The sequence below is a fragment of the Pinus tabuliformis genome, chromosome 5_1, assembly GCF_031772625.1.
Source record: "Pinus tabuliformis cultivar Carrire ecotype Pingquan chromosome 5_1, CPIR1, whole genome shotgun sequence".
Taxonomy (NCBI): domain Eukaryota; kingdom Viridiplantae; phylum Streptophyta; class Pinopsida; order Pinales; family Pinaceae; genus Pinus; species Pinus tabuliformis.
Window position 1 is genome coordinate 760538447 of NC_142305.1, and position 18002 is coordinate 760556448.

The window sequence follows — 18002 nt, forward strand, 5'->3', positions numbered from 1 at the left end:
GTTCAACTTTCTAAGATCCACGCATATTCTTATTTTTTCCTTCTGCTTCTTTTCTTGTACCACCATCGGGCTTACCCAATCGGATTCCTCCACAGGCTCAATGATTCCTGCCGCTAGCATCTTGTCTAATTCTACACAGACCTTCTCCTTGTATTTCGGATTTAAACGATACGACCTCTACTTAACTAGCTTCGCGTCGGGTTTTAACTCTTCGTTACCCCTAAATCTCCGATTATTCCCTTCAAATCCATAAACATGGTTAGGAATAAGTCCTAATATTCGTGGAGTAATTCAGTGACCTTATCCACTGTCGGGCCATCCTAATAGTCCCCAATCTTTGTGAATTTAGGTTCTGCTTCTGTACCAATGTTCACCTGCTTAGTCTTTACTGGCATGGTTATGTCAGGGTTCTCAAGTTGTGGTCCTTGAACCCCACGTTGGCCTTCTGTCTCTGGAATATTAATATTCCACGAATCTTCATCCTCTTCCTCAGTAGTTACATTATAACACTCCAGCGCACAACTTAGCTGAGCAGTACACTCAGGCTGAATCAACTCTACCAGCTCATGTGGCATCCTAAAGATGGCTGCTTTTACCTCCTGTAGTGCTTCATCAATACTGTCCCACCCATCCTCAAAACTAAAGGTCATCATGAACCTTTCATGCAAAACATCCCATTCACTGGTCCTGTGATGGACCTTTGTTTCTATATACCAGTTCATTGGTATAACCTCCAGGGTATGACAAAATAAATGCGCCCACTCAGGTTGTGGCTTTTCCCCATAGGCCTACGTCCACTTAGCAAGATTTGTGTGAGGATCATACTGCCCATCGTACTTATCTGTCAGTCGCACCCTAGGCTTCCCAAATCGTAAGCTCATCATTCCCCTACACTCGCGCTAGTTTTCAAAGCTCCCTTTGTGCGTACCCCACCTCCTCGCAGGTGTAGTGCGCAGTACCCAATCCAAGGCCTAGAAGCGTTGCTTTTCCAGCACCTCCCTTTCAAATTTGTTCAAGAAGGTATCTACCTCACTTAGGCCATCACAAGTAGGCAGGTCTCTTACATCTGTCGATATGAAGCGCAACAACCTTGTCATCATATTACAATTCAGTGTAGTTACCTCATGTAACCGATTCTGCCATTGCTCCGTTTCCTCATCTGAATCCGAAGTACAAGAGCTTTCACGCTTCCATGCAAGCCACCCATACGTGGTGGGATTCACCCATTCCTGGTTTCACACTGTTATCTTATAGATGTAGTCCAAATCATCATCACTTTCATAGTCGCGCACCGGCTCTGTATAGCGTGATCCTTCAACAGGGTCCTTGGGTATAACTACGCATAGTGACTTCTTCTAAAAAATCATCTTGCACTTTTTCAGATTAATCACGCCGTTCATGTTAGTGGCCCAATCAATTCCTAAGAGTGTGGGGTAGAGATTGTGTCATCAACAATCTCTATCACTTCAAAGTCTGCTAGCGCGCTTGCTCCCTCAATAACCATAGTGATTCCCTGAAATCGCCCCATGGGTATTATCTTCTGCTGGTTCACCATTCATAGATGAATAGGAGACCATTGTAGCATAGGTCTCCCCATTCACTCCCATGTCTTCTTCAGTAGAACATTCGCATCCGATCCCAAATCAAGAACTACTTGGTCCATTTCATTTTCTTCAATTTGCGTGGTTAACCTCATTTCTCTTCCTATCCTCGTCTTATGGTTTCCAATCTTCTGGACTACGCATGGTTCTCTTGGTGCAATCCCAACGCATCTGTTAATGAGTTCCTATAGTCCTTTTACAACTTTACTATCACGTAGTAACTTCATGCATGTTTCTAGGAACATTGTGAGCATAGATGGGTCCATCTCCAGCTCTGGTCTATCTTTGCTTCCTGAAGTGGAGGCATCAGCGAAGCTCTTCTTAGCTTCCATGAAGGTTTCCCGAGTGCGCTCCAAATCAAACTCCACTTCTTTCGCCGGAGCTTTGTGAACCCAAGTACTATCTTCTAGCTATTTTCCTTTGTCATCTCCCATCGCGATTCCACTTCGGAGCACAATGTTAACATTTGGATCTTCCTCGCATGGCTCAGACCTCATCATCTGCAGGTTCTGAGTCGGGGGAGGCGATAACGTTCCTTTGTCACGTATCCTAGCTATCAGCATAGGACAATCTTCGGTCTCATGATCAAACAAGTTACAATATAAACATGACGACCGCATTGGATTCATACAATCACAGGCATAATGTCCTGGCCCTCCGTAATTGTAGCATATCAACTTTTTGTGACCTCTTCCAAGTCCTCCTCCACCTTGGCCTCGTCCGTGCCCTTGAAATCCTGTTCGCGCCACTCCTGCATTCTGGTCTAGGGGTCACAATTTGGCCTAAACTCTGTAGGTGGGAGTTCTATCCATCATCAACTCATAGCTTCTACAAGTGCACTCATCGTGTCCCACCGACCTACAAAAGTTACAGAACAATTGCTGCGAATTTTGTGTATACTTTTGTAACAAATGGCAGTTGTCTGTAGTGTGTTTTCCACCTATTTGACAAATTGTGCACCACAAAGCAGGCAGTGCTAGGTCCTGCTTGTGCTTTTGGCCTTAATGGCATCGGTCCTCCTCCTACAAGGTAATTCACGAAAACCAGGCAGTGGTCCTTGTCATGACCTTGACCTTTGTATTTTACACACGACACCTCTTCGTGCACTTCTGGTCGAGCTATCCTATCCTATTTCAGACTCTGCATTTCCAGGCATAAATTATTCAGTTGTGTGTGGATTTGCTGAACTCCTAAGTTAGGATCCTACATCGGGGTCTCATGCATCCTCATCACAATCTCTAAGGCCTCTGCCTAAGTCGTTAACTTCTACTGCGATAGCGCGCTCCTTAAATGTGGCGTTAGCGACACTACAAACCATTCATGATGTTGCCCATCCATCAGATTCATATTAGCTTCGGGAATCATGCATTTCAGTCTCTGATCTAGCTCCCAAGGAGTCTCACCTAGTAGCATCATGATCTCTTTGAATCCAATGATCGATTATGCTTCAGACTTCGACCTACTAAATTCTCTGGTTAGCGCTGCTTGAATATCTGTGATTCCTGCATTGGATTATCATTGGAGTGCTTAATATACCAGGTCAACGTGCGGTCCTGTAGGGTGCTAACCAATGTCACTTTCTTTATATTGTCATCTGTAACTTCCCGTGCTTCCCATACGACTCTTAGAACGAACCAAAATTGGTCCAGATCCTCATTTCCCAATCCCTTGAATGCAGGCAACTTTATCCTGCTTTCCATATTAACTCATGGCGGTGGCGAAGGTGGTACGGGTGCAGATGGAGGTGAAGGCAGTGAAGCTGGTGGCGGTGTGGGTAGGGGTAGTATTCATGGAATTGTTTGTCTTATCAAATGGATCACACTTTGTAGAGAGACCTTTGCAAGCTCTTCCTCGTCCCCTCGTAGAGGTGAAATCAAGGGGCTATTTTCTGGTCCCTTACTTCCTCCATTCCTATAGGTTTTTCCACTTAGCATAGCCCCGAACATCAAGGTAATTACATAACCCTCTTTTGCACAATAACATTTTTATCCAAGTATTCAGAGACTTTACGTACTTTCGTGGTCCTTTGAGAAAGCGCCACTCTGCCTTGCTATAACTGACTGAGGTGTCTACCGCGAACTCAGTGATGAATCCTCCTATAATCTGATCAAGCCAATGATCAACAATGCACATGATCTTATCCTCTGATGCTTCCAATATTCGGACTAACTCTGGGGTCCACATAATAGGACTATCAAGTTTCCACCTTCCTTAGCTATCTGCTAGCTTCGTGATCCACTCGTACAACTCAGTAGGGAAAGACGTGAAGAAGATTTCATGGATCTCTGTGTACAGGTAGCAGTCTAACCACTCTTCTTTTGTCAGTTGTGGGTTCCTGTTCTCCTGCGCCGTGAACTCATGAATTCTTCTGTCCAACCAGCCTTCAATTTCCTTCTTAGTTGGATTCCAATGATATGACATCAAACATCTCTATGCAGATTCCAGTCCCGGTAATGGAACCATTTGTTGGCTTGATGGGGCCTAACCCAAGTTCAAAGTTAATTAGCCAAAAAAATCCCTACACTACTGGCCCTTTCAGCATCAGCCTGCGGAGCGCAGACTGAAGTCTCACCCAAAGAAATATGGGGGGATGCTGGAACCAAGTTTCCGCACCCTTAAGATGTTTGAGGGGTCGATTTAGTCCAACCGTGCCTACCTTCATGCAGGTCACTTCACACACTATGCTGACCTACGAGAATTTCGCGATCTGCTATAATTGTCCTTCGTGCATCCCTAACCAGGGGCTGAGGTGATTTTGCGCTGCTATGGCAGCGATCTGTGCTATTTCCCCAAGTTACACCGTGTATCTTACTTATCCTCTTATAGATGTTAGTCAACTTCACATAAACAGATACTTTAACTCACATTCACTTAATCTACTCAGTTATATATGTTCGCGCATCATATAAACAACATAAATGCAATTTATACCCAATATATTTGATGCAAAAAACAGGAAATAAATACATAGAATTGATGTGAAACTTCTCCTTATTAATGCTTTAACAGTTACAGACTCGAATCGCCCTATGCATTCAGCTGTAGGGGTCCGCGCTATCAACTGCGGACTACTAGGCCTTTGCACACTCAGCTGCAAAGCCTTCTCCCACTCTACGACCCAAAGACTTGACCTTACACTTCTGATACGACTCAATTATTCATCCTTACCTTCTTAGATTCCTTTACAACTTAGAGCCTTGCTCTACCTATACAATCCCATGGTCTGTGGACCTTCGGTAGATCTCTATAGCCGACCTTAGATTACAAAATTTAGGGCGGACAACACTATGACTCATTTACAAGCTACGTGCTCCGTGCCCACAAAATGCGGAGCTTTTACATCAAAGATACAATTTATGACCAAAATTTGGGCTCAAGGCCCCAAAAATTTCCTTGGGGTATCCCGTGCCCAACACCACACTATAGCACTATCGAGCTTCAACCTTCCTTGACTATCTGTTAGTTTAGCTAACCACTCATATAGTTCAATTGGGAAAGTGAAAAAGAAGATCTCGAGTACCTCTGTATACAGATATCTATTCAACCAATCCTCCTTCGACAATTGCAGATTCCTATTTTCTTTATCCATGAACTCATGAATCTTTCGATCTAACCACTTTTCAATCTCTTTCTTAGTCAGATTTCAATGATGTGACATCACACATCTCTTTAAGTAGATCCCGATCCTGGTAATGGAACCATTTGTTGGCTTAGGGGGTCCTGACCCAGGTTCAGAGTTAGTTGTGCCAACCAACAAAACCCTACACTGCTGGCCCTTTTGGCAACAACCTGCGTAGTGCAGGCTGCAGTCTCACTGGAAGAAATATTGGGGGATGCAAGAACCAAGTTTTCGCATCCAGAGATGATTGTGATGTCTTTCAGTGCCTTGGATCTGCCTTCGCATAGATCACTACACTTCTAGGGCTTGTTATTGTAACCAAGTTAAAGCTACTTTCTGACCTTTGTGAAGGTCCATGATCAGTCTTTGCGGACCTTAAACAATCGTTTTACCTACCTTCGTGCATCAAAAAGCAACCCTAGATCGGAGGTCACGTAGATCTACTTAATTTGTTAGAACACATAAGGGAGAAGGCCTATAAATTCATGGAAGTGGCTAAGCATTCATTTCATACATTAGTAGGACAGATTCAGTAAAGTCGTGTAGCATTCAATCCGTATTTCATAAAACATATCATTAATCGTCAACATATAACATAAATAGGTGTAATGGAAATACACAATAATTCTCCGAAAAAACTGTCTTTATTGATCTTTCATTCACAGGTTACAAACTCTCTATCCTATGCACATAGTTGTAGGGGTATGTACACTCAGCTGTGGACTCTACCAAGGACTCCTATGCACTTAGCAGCAGGAGCCTTCCCTTCTCTATCTAAGCGCAAGAAATAGAACCTTCCTGCTGTAGCTCTTTCCCAAGACAACAAAACTCTTCAATGTACCCAATTCTATATCCAAACTTACTTCTAAGACTCACTAAGACTCAACTATTTATAGACTTTTCAATACAATGCCATGGTCCGCGGACCATGGGTGAATCTCAAAACCGACTCAAAATGTTACCCATAACCGGGGGCTAAGCCCCTTTGACTCTTATTCATCTACACGCTCTACATCCACATATCGTGGAGACTTTACATCTTTTACAAAATTCTTTACAAAAATGACTAAGTGTAATTCAGTTCTACCCCTAGGGACCCCATCCCAACAACATATTTTCTACTGAAAGACATGGGTATATAGTTTGTTCTCAAGGTCATGAAGCCTTACATTGAGTTTTTCCACATTACAAAATATGTAGGGAAATGAGTAAGCATGATTTCATTTTAATATATTATCTATAATCCCCAATTCCTATACTCAGCTAAAATGGTTACTTTTAATTATTCCTAAATGGTGTTTCCTGTGTTCTTTTTGTCAGGTGGGCATCGATGCTCACTCATGGCTTCACAAGATAGGTAACCCCATTTATGAAAATAAGTTAAACATATATATTTTTTGGGTGTAGTTTTAGTGGGCATGAGGATGAATGTTTCCTAGATCAACCTATTCATGTAGTATGGAGCTCTAACAACAATCTCTAAATACCAGAAACTCCAATCTCCCTTACTTGCAGTATTACATACATAGAATAAACATGATTCAATAGTACGAGGTGACTCCATTCGTTGTGTATGATGGTGGTAATCTCCCATCAAAAGAAACAACAAAATAAGAACACCAGAGGTCTATTTAGTCTCACAAATATTGGGTTTTCTGTTATAATTGAGAAGCTCAAACTAGAACATTACGTGTTGTATACATGATCTAGGGAAACTATTGGATCGTCTTTTGTTAATGGGATAACTTCTAGGTCCCTTATCAATATCATATTTTATAAAAAGAGGTTTTGTTGTTATTTTCATTGGGGAAAACCTAACATTTATATTACTGTCTTTGCCATATAATATATGCTAAACCATTTTACATCAAAATGGTCTCTTCCTACCTATACATGCAAATAAGGAAAGTCTATAAAATATAGCCTCTACTTTTAGCTTCCAGTAAAATACTTTGAACATTGAATAGCTATAGGGTCAAACATTGAGAATTCGTATATATAGTTACTCTTTCTCCTTGCAAATCTTAAAGGGGCTTCTCAAGGTCATGAAACCTTACATTGAGGTTGTCCACATTAGAAAATATGTAGGAAAACAAGTAATCATGATGCAATTTTAATATAATCTCTATAATCCCCAATGCTCACAGTCGGCTGAAATAGTTAATTTTACTTATTAATAAATGGTGTTTCCTGTGTTTTTTTTGTCAGGTGGGCATCGATTCTTACTCATGAATTCACAAGGGAGGTAAGCCCATTTATGCACATAAGTTATACATCTATACTTTTTCGGTGTATTTTTAGCGAGCATAGGCTAACCTTTTCCTAAATAATCCTATTCATGTATTATGGAGCTATGTCAACAAGCTCTGAATACTAGAAACTCCAAGCTCCCCTTCTTGCAGTATTGTAGCCATAGGATCAACATGCTTCGGTACTACTAATTGAATTGAGTCATTATGTTTGATGGTGGTCATCTCCCATCAAAAGAAACAACATAAAAAGAATGCTAGAGGTCAGTTTATTCTCACAAATCTCGGGTTTTTTATTATTATTGAGAAGCTCATACTAGAAATGTAGGTGTTTTATACATGCTCTTGGGAAACTACTCGACCATTTTTTTCTAATGGTTAACCTTTGGGTCCCTTATCAATATCATATTTGATAAAAATAGGTTTTGTTATCATTTTGATTGGGGGAAACCTAAAATTTTTATTGGTTCCATTTCCATCTAATATATGTTAAACCATTTTACATCAAAATAGTCTCTTCCTACCTATCCATGCAACTAAGGCAAGTGTATAAAATCTAGCCCCTACTTTTAGCTTTTAGTAAAATAATCATAACATTGAATAACTATAGGGTCCAAAATTCAAAATTCATCTATTTAGCTACCTTTTTTCCTTGTGAATCTTAAAAGTGTTGTAGGAATTAGAGAGTGACCAACTTGATCATCTGTGAGGCACTTCAGATAGATATGTAGTATAACCAATGGCCCTTGAGGGCAGAATGTTGGTGGAATAACAAACCTCTGTAAAACATGGCAAACAATTTTTGGTTTCCCACAATAGCTTTTGTTTCCATCTGTTAATCTTGTTTCATAAAGAATTAATGCAGTGAATGCTTACCGTTTTCTTAATGTCTAATTATGAAAAATATCAATGCCAAGTTTTCTTTGCTTCCTTCATTAGGAAACTAATATGGTATTAAGTACACATCCATGCATGTTAGATGAATATTTTAGGGATTTCTTATTCTTTGCTGGGTTAATTTTTTTAGGTTTTCTATGGAATCATATTGGTGAATTACTTTTGGTTTGTAGGCCACTTGCCAAGGTCAAAATTTAGTGCCACTTTTACCAAAATTTTGTGTTATAATATGAAGCATTTCATTTTTGGGCATGATGTACATTCTTTATAGATGTATGGGTGCATCTGTAGTTGTGATTGAAATCTAATCTCATTTAGATATTGGTTGATTGAATTCATGATATTGGCTTACCATATAAAGCCATTGTAATTAGTTGTTGTTCTCTCTTCTATCTACGATATAGGGGATTTGTATTTACTTCTCAGATTTACTTTCCTTTGTATTCGATATTTTGGTATGTTTTCACCCTCATAACAACAATGATGAGGGTGTTGCCTTTTTTAGTAGTTCATTTTATTTCCATCTTAGAAGAACAACCTGAGAGCACATTATTGGTGGTGGGTTTTCCAAAATTGATCTCTATTTGAAATTAGTGTTGAATAATGACTTCCATGTAGCTTTGACTTAACTTTTGATTCTCATATGTCTCAGCTGCCATTCATGGCATGAATGGTTGTCCCTTTTGGTGATTTTCTTATTATTATGGAAAAATGAGCACATCTCATTATTTTACTCGAAATCTGAATTTTACATGGAGAAGTGTGCCTAATTAAAAATACTTTTAATTATTAATTATTGCTTTCAGAGAACTCAAGGCAAGAGGAAGATTTCTCTATAACAAAAAAGTTTGTCTTCTATGCCTTTCCATCCATTCTTCCTTCTACTTCTAAAATATTATGTATGAGAATTGTCATATTGGAGTTTTCATGTTTCCATTTTTCTCTATAGATTTTATCTTTAGGAATTGGAATGCATATAGGGAACCATCACCATGTCTTTAGACCTTTCAGGATTCTTGGTTATTGAAAATTTTGTTGCATGTGTTGTCCAAGACTCCAAGATTTGTTTATGGTGGCTTTGGAAATATAAAGATATTTGTTTCGTGGTTTGGTTATTTGTTTCTTGTGAATTTTGTGCAAGGATTTTTAGGGTTTATAAGCGTATGTAGGCTCATTGAATTTGTTTGTTTAATCATTGTTGGTGAAAATCAAAGGATATTCCATTTTTCCAAATATTTTATTTTTCCTTAATTTTATTCTTTTTACTTATCGCATGCACACGGGTTGACTGCACAACCCTTCAATCAGGCACCAATTGACAGAACCAAATATTATATGAAAATATATCCACTTCTTGCTAGTTTAAAGATGAATCTACCATTTTAAGGGTATAATAATGTAGTTATGCAATTTGTATAGGCAGATTTGCAAAGTGTTTTTGTTGGTTTTTTGAGTTGTATGCAATATTTCATCCTTGTGGTACCAACTAGCAAGGTAACACTTTAGAACTAATTTATTTTTTATTGATTTCACTATTTTGAGCCTGATTTAGCTAGGGATACTCCCTAGGGCTAACATGTAGTAGCTTCTTTTGAGCCCTTTGAACACCTCATTCTTAGGACAATTTATGGTGACAACACATTTGAAAATGAGATGCTCTTTTGACTTAGGGTCTTGATATATAGTTTACAGATATGGGATGCATCGATAAAATAATATATGCCATTTCCCTATCTTCCAACATTTCAAGTGGCATTTCTTTTACCCACCCCTGTTTTAGAAACCATGACCATTTCCCCATTTACATAGTATATACTAAATTTATATGTCACATAGTATTGAGTACATTTACTGTTTATACTTCATTTTAGATGTTTAGAAGTTATTACAAAAAATTTGCAAGACCCTAGTTGTTTTATTCTCCATGCTTTTGGCAGTGGTATAGACTCCATACAGAAAAAAATTGCATGTTGTTGGAAACCATATCAAGTGAAAAGTCTAGTAGTTGTATTTATATGTTTAGAATTTATAACACATGAATACATTATGTATTTGGCGATAGGAAGTAAAATATTTTCAATTTGGATTTTACTTAGTTTGAGTTGCTTCTGTTTATTTCAGGAAGTTTTTTTGATTTGGATATGACATATATTATTCAAAACATAATTGTTATTGGATTTCTTGTTGGCGACGTCAATTTTGAGTATGTGGAGGTAACAATGAAAGAACTGAAGCCTTTGAATTATGTTTTTGTACTATGTAAACTGAGTTATAGTGTTCATCCTTTCAAGTAGTCTTTTGAATAACTATTACAACCATTGAGAGATATTATGCATCTTTTTAAAAAGTCAATCTATGAAAATTATCATGCATGGGTTTTATCAGAATCACATGGAAGAGGTTATGAAGTTTTTTGAAAGTCATCACAAGGTAATTGGCATGATGTACCGATATTTTTATGTTTTTATTTCAAGGGAAACGAGTAGTTTATGTGCTCTATGAGCTAGTTTAGCTTGTTTGGATTCACATACAAGTCTTTTGTATTTTGAATCTATTTGGGTCCTGGGAGGTTCATTATTTTAAAGAAAGAAGTTGTGCTTCAAATTGTCATTTGGTTTGCAGGATTGGTACATTTTTATCCACAGTGCAGGATTGTTATCTATAAGCAAAGATGATGTAAATGCATATCTTAAATCTTAAATCAACTTTGTATATTCTTTGACCAAAAAATCTAGAATTTGGTTGTACATTGAATAATTCAAGAATATTGTCATTGCTCAAAGATAAAAGAAAAAACTAAATGAGCTAACTGAAAGGACCACAAGAGCATTCCATCATCAAGTTACCATAAAATGAGTGATTGGTATGAGAATTATGACCGTAAAATTGCTCCCACCTCTTGGGATTATTTCTTTATCTATATATGACCAATTTAAACTTATATTGGCTGCACCTTATAGATTGATAGGAATAATCATAATTAATACATGATGGATTGAGTAAAAATCATTGTCATGTTCTATGAGTGGGGATGATAGAAGATAAGTTTGCATAGGATAATTTATGTGGCATTTGTTGATGTTCATGAGTAAAATTTGTATGGAGCCCAATTAGTGCACAACATGACCTTTCACAATTGAGTTATGAAGGATAATTAGCGTACTTACTAGGATTTATAAGTGTGCCTTGCACAAGGATTTTGAGTTGTGTTTGTAAATATGGGTCCATGGGGGCTCCTACCCAAAGACAAAGATAGCCCACTCTTGATATTGGCATGATTTTGGTTGTTGCATAATGGTTTTGTTGATATTGGCATGATTTTGGCTATTGCATAATGGCTTTGTTGATATTGGCATGATTTTGGCTATTGCATAATGGTTATTATACGTTGTGGGGGAAGTTGGCCCTAGACATGAATTTTGACATAATTCTTGATGTACTGGTGTTTAAGCCTTTATGACATTTTTGTATCTGCTATTAAAGTTTACTATGTGGCTATGCAACAATAAGAGTTGCTTTGCCAGGGTAAGCAATAAAAGGTTGCATGGAGACATTTCATGAAAAATGATGGAATTTTTGCTTTTAATGGCAGCTTGTTGGCCAACTAATAGAAGATCACTTTATGTGCATCGAGAATTGAAAGAAGAAAAAATATATGTTAATAATAGTCAGTTGATCTATCAGAGTATTAATTCCTATGATTTGTGGAAAATATGGATGAGTGTTAGGATTTAGAGATATTGGGGTTCTCTTAGTTTTTGAAACAAATATTTTTCAAGTTGTAAATGAATATGAAACAAGAAAATCAAGTGGATACATTTGGTCAGATACATTGGAAGGAGGTGTAAATGACATAGTTTTAGAAACAATTCCAAAATGCCATTTGTTTGGAATATTAGATAGTTTTAGTGGGTATGTTGAGATAACATGTGAAAAAGATACTATGGAGTATAACTAGTTAAGGATGGAATTATTTTTATTTTCTGGACTCAAAAAGTAGAGGCAAGGCCAAGATGAAACCAATCAATCATTATGTTAATAGGAGGTTTACTTTCTATGGACCCCAAGGATCATATCATATTGGGGGATGTTACTCACCCACATGTATGGGTAACCATAGGAGAAATTTTTTCTTCTATGATGTAATTTTCCAGCCAATTGTCATACAATATTTATTATATGTTGTCTTTTTCTTTCCATTTGTTTTCACAAGTTATCAACAACTTGAGAGTTTTTTTTCATGTAACTTAGTTGGCATGATTTAGTCTAAATTTTTCCTAAAGGTTGAATACTAAGTTCCTAAGGTGTTTCTTTCTATGGTGACATTTTATTTGCTTTGTTTATACAGGTCATCTGGCCACATAGTGATCACTATCACCCAACTAAAGAAAACTTGTTCGAGTTTCTTACTTTTCTGGGGAAAAATGGCATTGACATTGTTGATTTTGAGGTATATGTTTTATAATTCCTTTGTAGTCTACTTTAGTTTATATTCCAATGTTCATTGCCTTTCATGTCTTATACTCTACATTGTATCTTCTTTCATTTTCAGAAAATGAACTCAACATTAATGGTAAGAATCAAGGATTGAAGAAAGTGGAGAACAATAGCATTGGAGCGACAAGTGCAAAAAGAGAGACATAAGAGAACTGGTCTAGGGATACCCTTATAGCCAATATCCTACATGAGACACACACATACAAATTGATGGTCAAGCCTCTAGAGTTGGTGAATTCACTTGCAATGCCTTAGAAACAAAATGATAATGTTTTGAAGTGATGAAACAATATTTCATGTGTAAATTCCAGTCCAACCAATATTAAGTTGGAAACTCATATTGTAATACATGACATTTCATATAATATAATTTATGTGGTTGAATTTATTTATAGTTTTACTTGATATTATTTAGTGTTGTAATTAACATATGTAACTTTGCATTTACATATTAGATGAACATGCACATTGTATGACATTTTTTTCAAATTTAGTTGCAAAATAATACTAATTAATTTATGTTGATTGATAATGAACATATAAAATCAATATAAAACTACTAAATTAGTAGTTTATATTGATTAATGATGAGCACAAACAAAATGAATATAAAATGACTAAATTAGTCATTTATAATAGTGATTAATAAAAGTAATTGAAATGAATATAAACTACTAAATCAATCATTTATATAATTAATTATGAAACTATTAAAAAGCAATAAATGACTACTGTAAACGATAAATTTGTGATTACAAATGATTACTAAATTTTTCATATATATGACTATTAGTAGCTAATTTACAATATCTTATAACATGACCGAAATTTAGTCATATAGCTTTAGTCATTGATTGGTTTCAAATGGCGACTAAAATTTTCATATATATGATTATTAGTAGCTAATTTATAGTATCTTATAATGTGACCAATATTTTGGTCATTAATTGGTTTTCTTGGATGATCATATAGTAGTATATTTTGTTGTGTATTTGGTCATTAATTGTGATAATTAATGACTAGATTAATGACAAAATTTATGACTAAATATACTACTAGACGATAAAATTGATACAACAAATTAATGACTAAGCTAAATACGACTAAAATTTGGTTGTGTTATAAGATATTGTAAATTAGCCACTATTAGTCACCAATTGAAAAATGCTCGTTTAAATGCAAATTTTAGTCATTATTTTAGTAACTAATTATCCATTTTTTACTAATGTAATAAACCAAATGAACACCCACACTGGGATGTTTTTCCCAACATTCATCTTGGAATAAGTATCCCATGACCTTGGTTATTATTTTTCCTTTATTAACTTTATTACATGGATTTTTAACTCATGGTTGTTACATATTGTTTCCTCTTCTCTTCCATTGAGTGTTCTTACTAGATCCAAAAGCCTTACATTAGGAATCACACCTTTTGAACTTCCATTACCAACTCACCCACACAGGAAAGCTAACACTGCTACTAGTGTTAGTGGAAATCAACCTCCAACACCTCCTTTGTAACCATCTCCTCCCATATTTACCTAATTTTACAAGCTCTCCAGGGTAAACATGAGTTTAGAACTATTAGGACATGACCCGACCTCCAAGTTCCTATTATGGAAGTTGGGCCTACAAATTGAAACACATACTACCACCCCTCAGGGACACTAGATCACTCAGTCACCTAACAACCACCCCTCGTGATAATCCCTAAGATGGAATTTATTTTCAGAAGAATGACACACCAACCGCACCCTTTCCAAACTATGCATATGGTTGAAAGGCTCCAACTACAAGCATAATCCTACCTCCATATGGTTATGACAAGAATTTATTTGTTCTTTGCATGCAGTCATGAGATATATGCCACTTTTCCTGGGCTTGCCTACAGGGCACTTCCCATAAGTGATTGGGACTTTCCAGAATCATTTCTAAGGTGATAACAAGTCTAAGTAACCAATACTCAAGCAATATGTTGACCAATACATTCCTAATACATGATACACATTTATTCAAAAAGATAGTAAACTTAGAAGCTACATGTCAAATGCCCTCTCAATCTAGTTAACAACATTTTTTAGCCCATTCATTCATTAAACATTCAATCACTTATAAAATCATGAACAAGATCCATAACTAGAGCACATCATATAATAATGCATACAACCAACATCTAACCAGAATAGAAACCATGACAAATCAACCATAAGATCAACATAATAACCAATACATGTGCTCATTAATCATAATAAGCAAATAGCTCATATTAACATAAGAAAATGCAACCAAGTCAGGACTTCCATGCACCTACCTGACCATAGATTGGGTTAAACCAAATCTCTCTTTCAACCATATTCCAAGCATGAAAGTGGGATCATATGGGTCAAACCACAATAGAACCACCGAGGGCTTCCAAAATCCAAACCACTTCAACCCTCAACCATAGTGATTTCACCTAATTGGTCTAGAAATCACTAATATCAACCTGATTGGTCTCTTCCCAAGTTTTCTAGGACTCTAGGGATTCTATCTCAACCCATAGCCTCCAGGGAACCCAAGTTGTTACAAGGCTCCAAAGATATCCCATCTCAACCCATAACCTTAAGGGAACCCAAGTTGTTCTAGAACTCTAGAGATTATATTGTTGGCATTATGATACAAGCATTGTCCTTGATGGCAACTCACTCAAAGGTATGATACAGGTGATGGCAACTCAATCAGAGGACAGATCTTAGTACAGCAGGCCAAGAGAGAGATATATGCAGGCTAACATTGATGAAAGCGCGTATACACGTGGGTGAGAAGAACAAAAGGCTCATATGCGTACACACGTAGGTTCATAGAAGGAAAGGCGTGTACATGTTGGAAAACTAAGTATTGGTCCGTGGTATTTGGTCCATGGTATTTCGGTATTGGTCTGTGGTATTTGGTCCGAAGTGTTGACCCCAGGTATTGGGTCCAAGGTATTGGTTCTACATGGTTTTGGACCATGGTATTGAGAGAAGCCTAAACCTATATAAGGAGAAGATCATTAGGCCAAGGGAGGTGGAAGTAATGAGTGTCTGATGAAGTGTGGAGATCTAGTATGTTGGTTATGGGTTTGTGATGCTTGGCTCGATCTGAATCAAGTTGGAAATGGCAGCGAAGGTATAAGTAATTATCTTTAGATCTGTACGTGGGTTCTCTTTGGTGAAAGCGCGTATACACACGGTTTTGATATAGTCAAGTAGCGTATGCATTATGAGATTTGATGTTTCAGGTTGCTGTTTGGTTCTAGTGGTTGTTGCAGAGTTCTGGGCTCTGGTCTGTGTTCTGGTAACTGTGTTTTGATGACAGGGTTTCAGTGATTCAGTATTGGGTGATTTAGAGATTGATGATGTAGGTATAAGTTGATGATTGTATTGAAGTAGTGATTGTTTTGTATTTATGGATCCGGTCTGAAAATTTATGAAATGTGGTCCCTGGAAGAAAAGAAAAGGCTGTAGTCTTCTGTAGGCCAGCACCTACGTACTAGTACTACAGCTAGTACAAGAGCTAAAGGGGTTGTAGCTCCCTTCCAGGAGAGTCTGGAGAACAAGAGAAGGTTGTAGCCTTCTGCAGGTAGAAGCATGCATACTGGTATAAGACTGCACCAGTACTATTGTAAAAAGAAGTTTCTTATTAAAGGAAGATAGAGACGAATTGCAGCAGGTGGTTTTCACCCACATTGGGTTTCCACCTTATATCATGGTGTTCATGTGTGCTCCTTATGTGTGATGATCTGTTCTATTTTACTGCACCTGTTTACTGTTATTATGGTTAATAATGTTCTGATGCACTCATTGAAGATCAACTAACTGAATCATAAGTTTACTAGATATACGCTAGTTGCATTAAACATAGTTGCGTATATACGCGGGTATCCTTAACTGAAGTAGTGTATATGAATCTTAATATGGAAATGAAATTTTTTTATTCATTTGATAACACTGATTCACCCCCCCCCCCCCCCCCCCCTCTTAGTATTATTTCCAACAATTGGTACCAGAGTAGGTCCTTTAGAAGAAGCTTGATTGCTTGAAGGAAAGATCCATCAGAATGAGTAATCAAGAAAGAGAGGTAGCCATCAGACCACCAATCTTTGATGGGAGAAACTTTGTCCACTGGAAGATAAGAACCACAGCATATCTACAATCACTTGGAAAAGATGTTTGGGGAATCATGGAAGGAGGATACACATATCCATCAGCAATTCCTACAGATACAGCAGAGAGAAAGCAATATGAACTCAATGCCAAAGCTGTTACTATCTTATTGGGAAGTTTGTCACAATCAGAATTTATGAAGGTCATGCATTTCAAATCAGCCAAAGAAATTTGGGACAAAATCATTCTAAGCTACGAAGGAGATGAACAGGTAAAACGAGCAAAGCTTCAAACTCTCAGAATATGGTATGAAAATCTTAAAATGCATAGTAATGAAAGCGTAGCTAATTACTTTCTGCGTATAGATGAGATTGTCAATTGTATGAGGAATTTGGGTGAACAATTTAAGGAAGTTGTCTTAGTTGAAAAGGTTTTAAGATCCCTGTCTACTAAATTTGATTCCAAAGTTTCTGCCATAGAAGAAAAGGAGGATCTGCAGAAAATCACTATGTCACAGCTTCACGGAATCTTAACTGCTTATGAGATGAGAAAAGGAGGACCATCAGATATGAGAGAAGCCGCATTTGAAGTATCAGCAAATGAATCAGGATATAGTTCAGAAGGAGAAGATGAGGTAAATTTTGTCAAGAATCTTGAATGGGGATCTGGAAGGTTCAAAGGCAAGCTACCTTTCAAATGCTTTTCATGTGGTAGAGTTGGTCACTACGCGGCTAGATGCCCTCATAACAAAGGAAAGATGTCTGAAGAAGGTAATAGAAGTTATTATACCCATGTTAAAAGTAACGAATCATCCAATAGTGATGAAGACATTAGACTTCTCATGGCATATGAAAAGAAGGACGTAGAAACAGAAGAAGTTACCAGATTAAAAGAACAATTGGAGTCAGTAACCAGAGTAAGGGAGCAATTGCAGGATGTAGTAAAAGATCAGAGCACAACAATTCAGAGACTTGAATCGAAGATCCTCTCTCTAAAGGAAGATCTTAAAGAATCA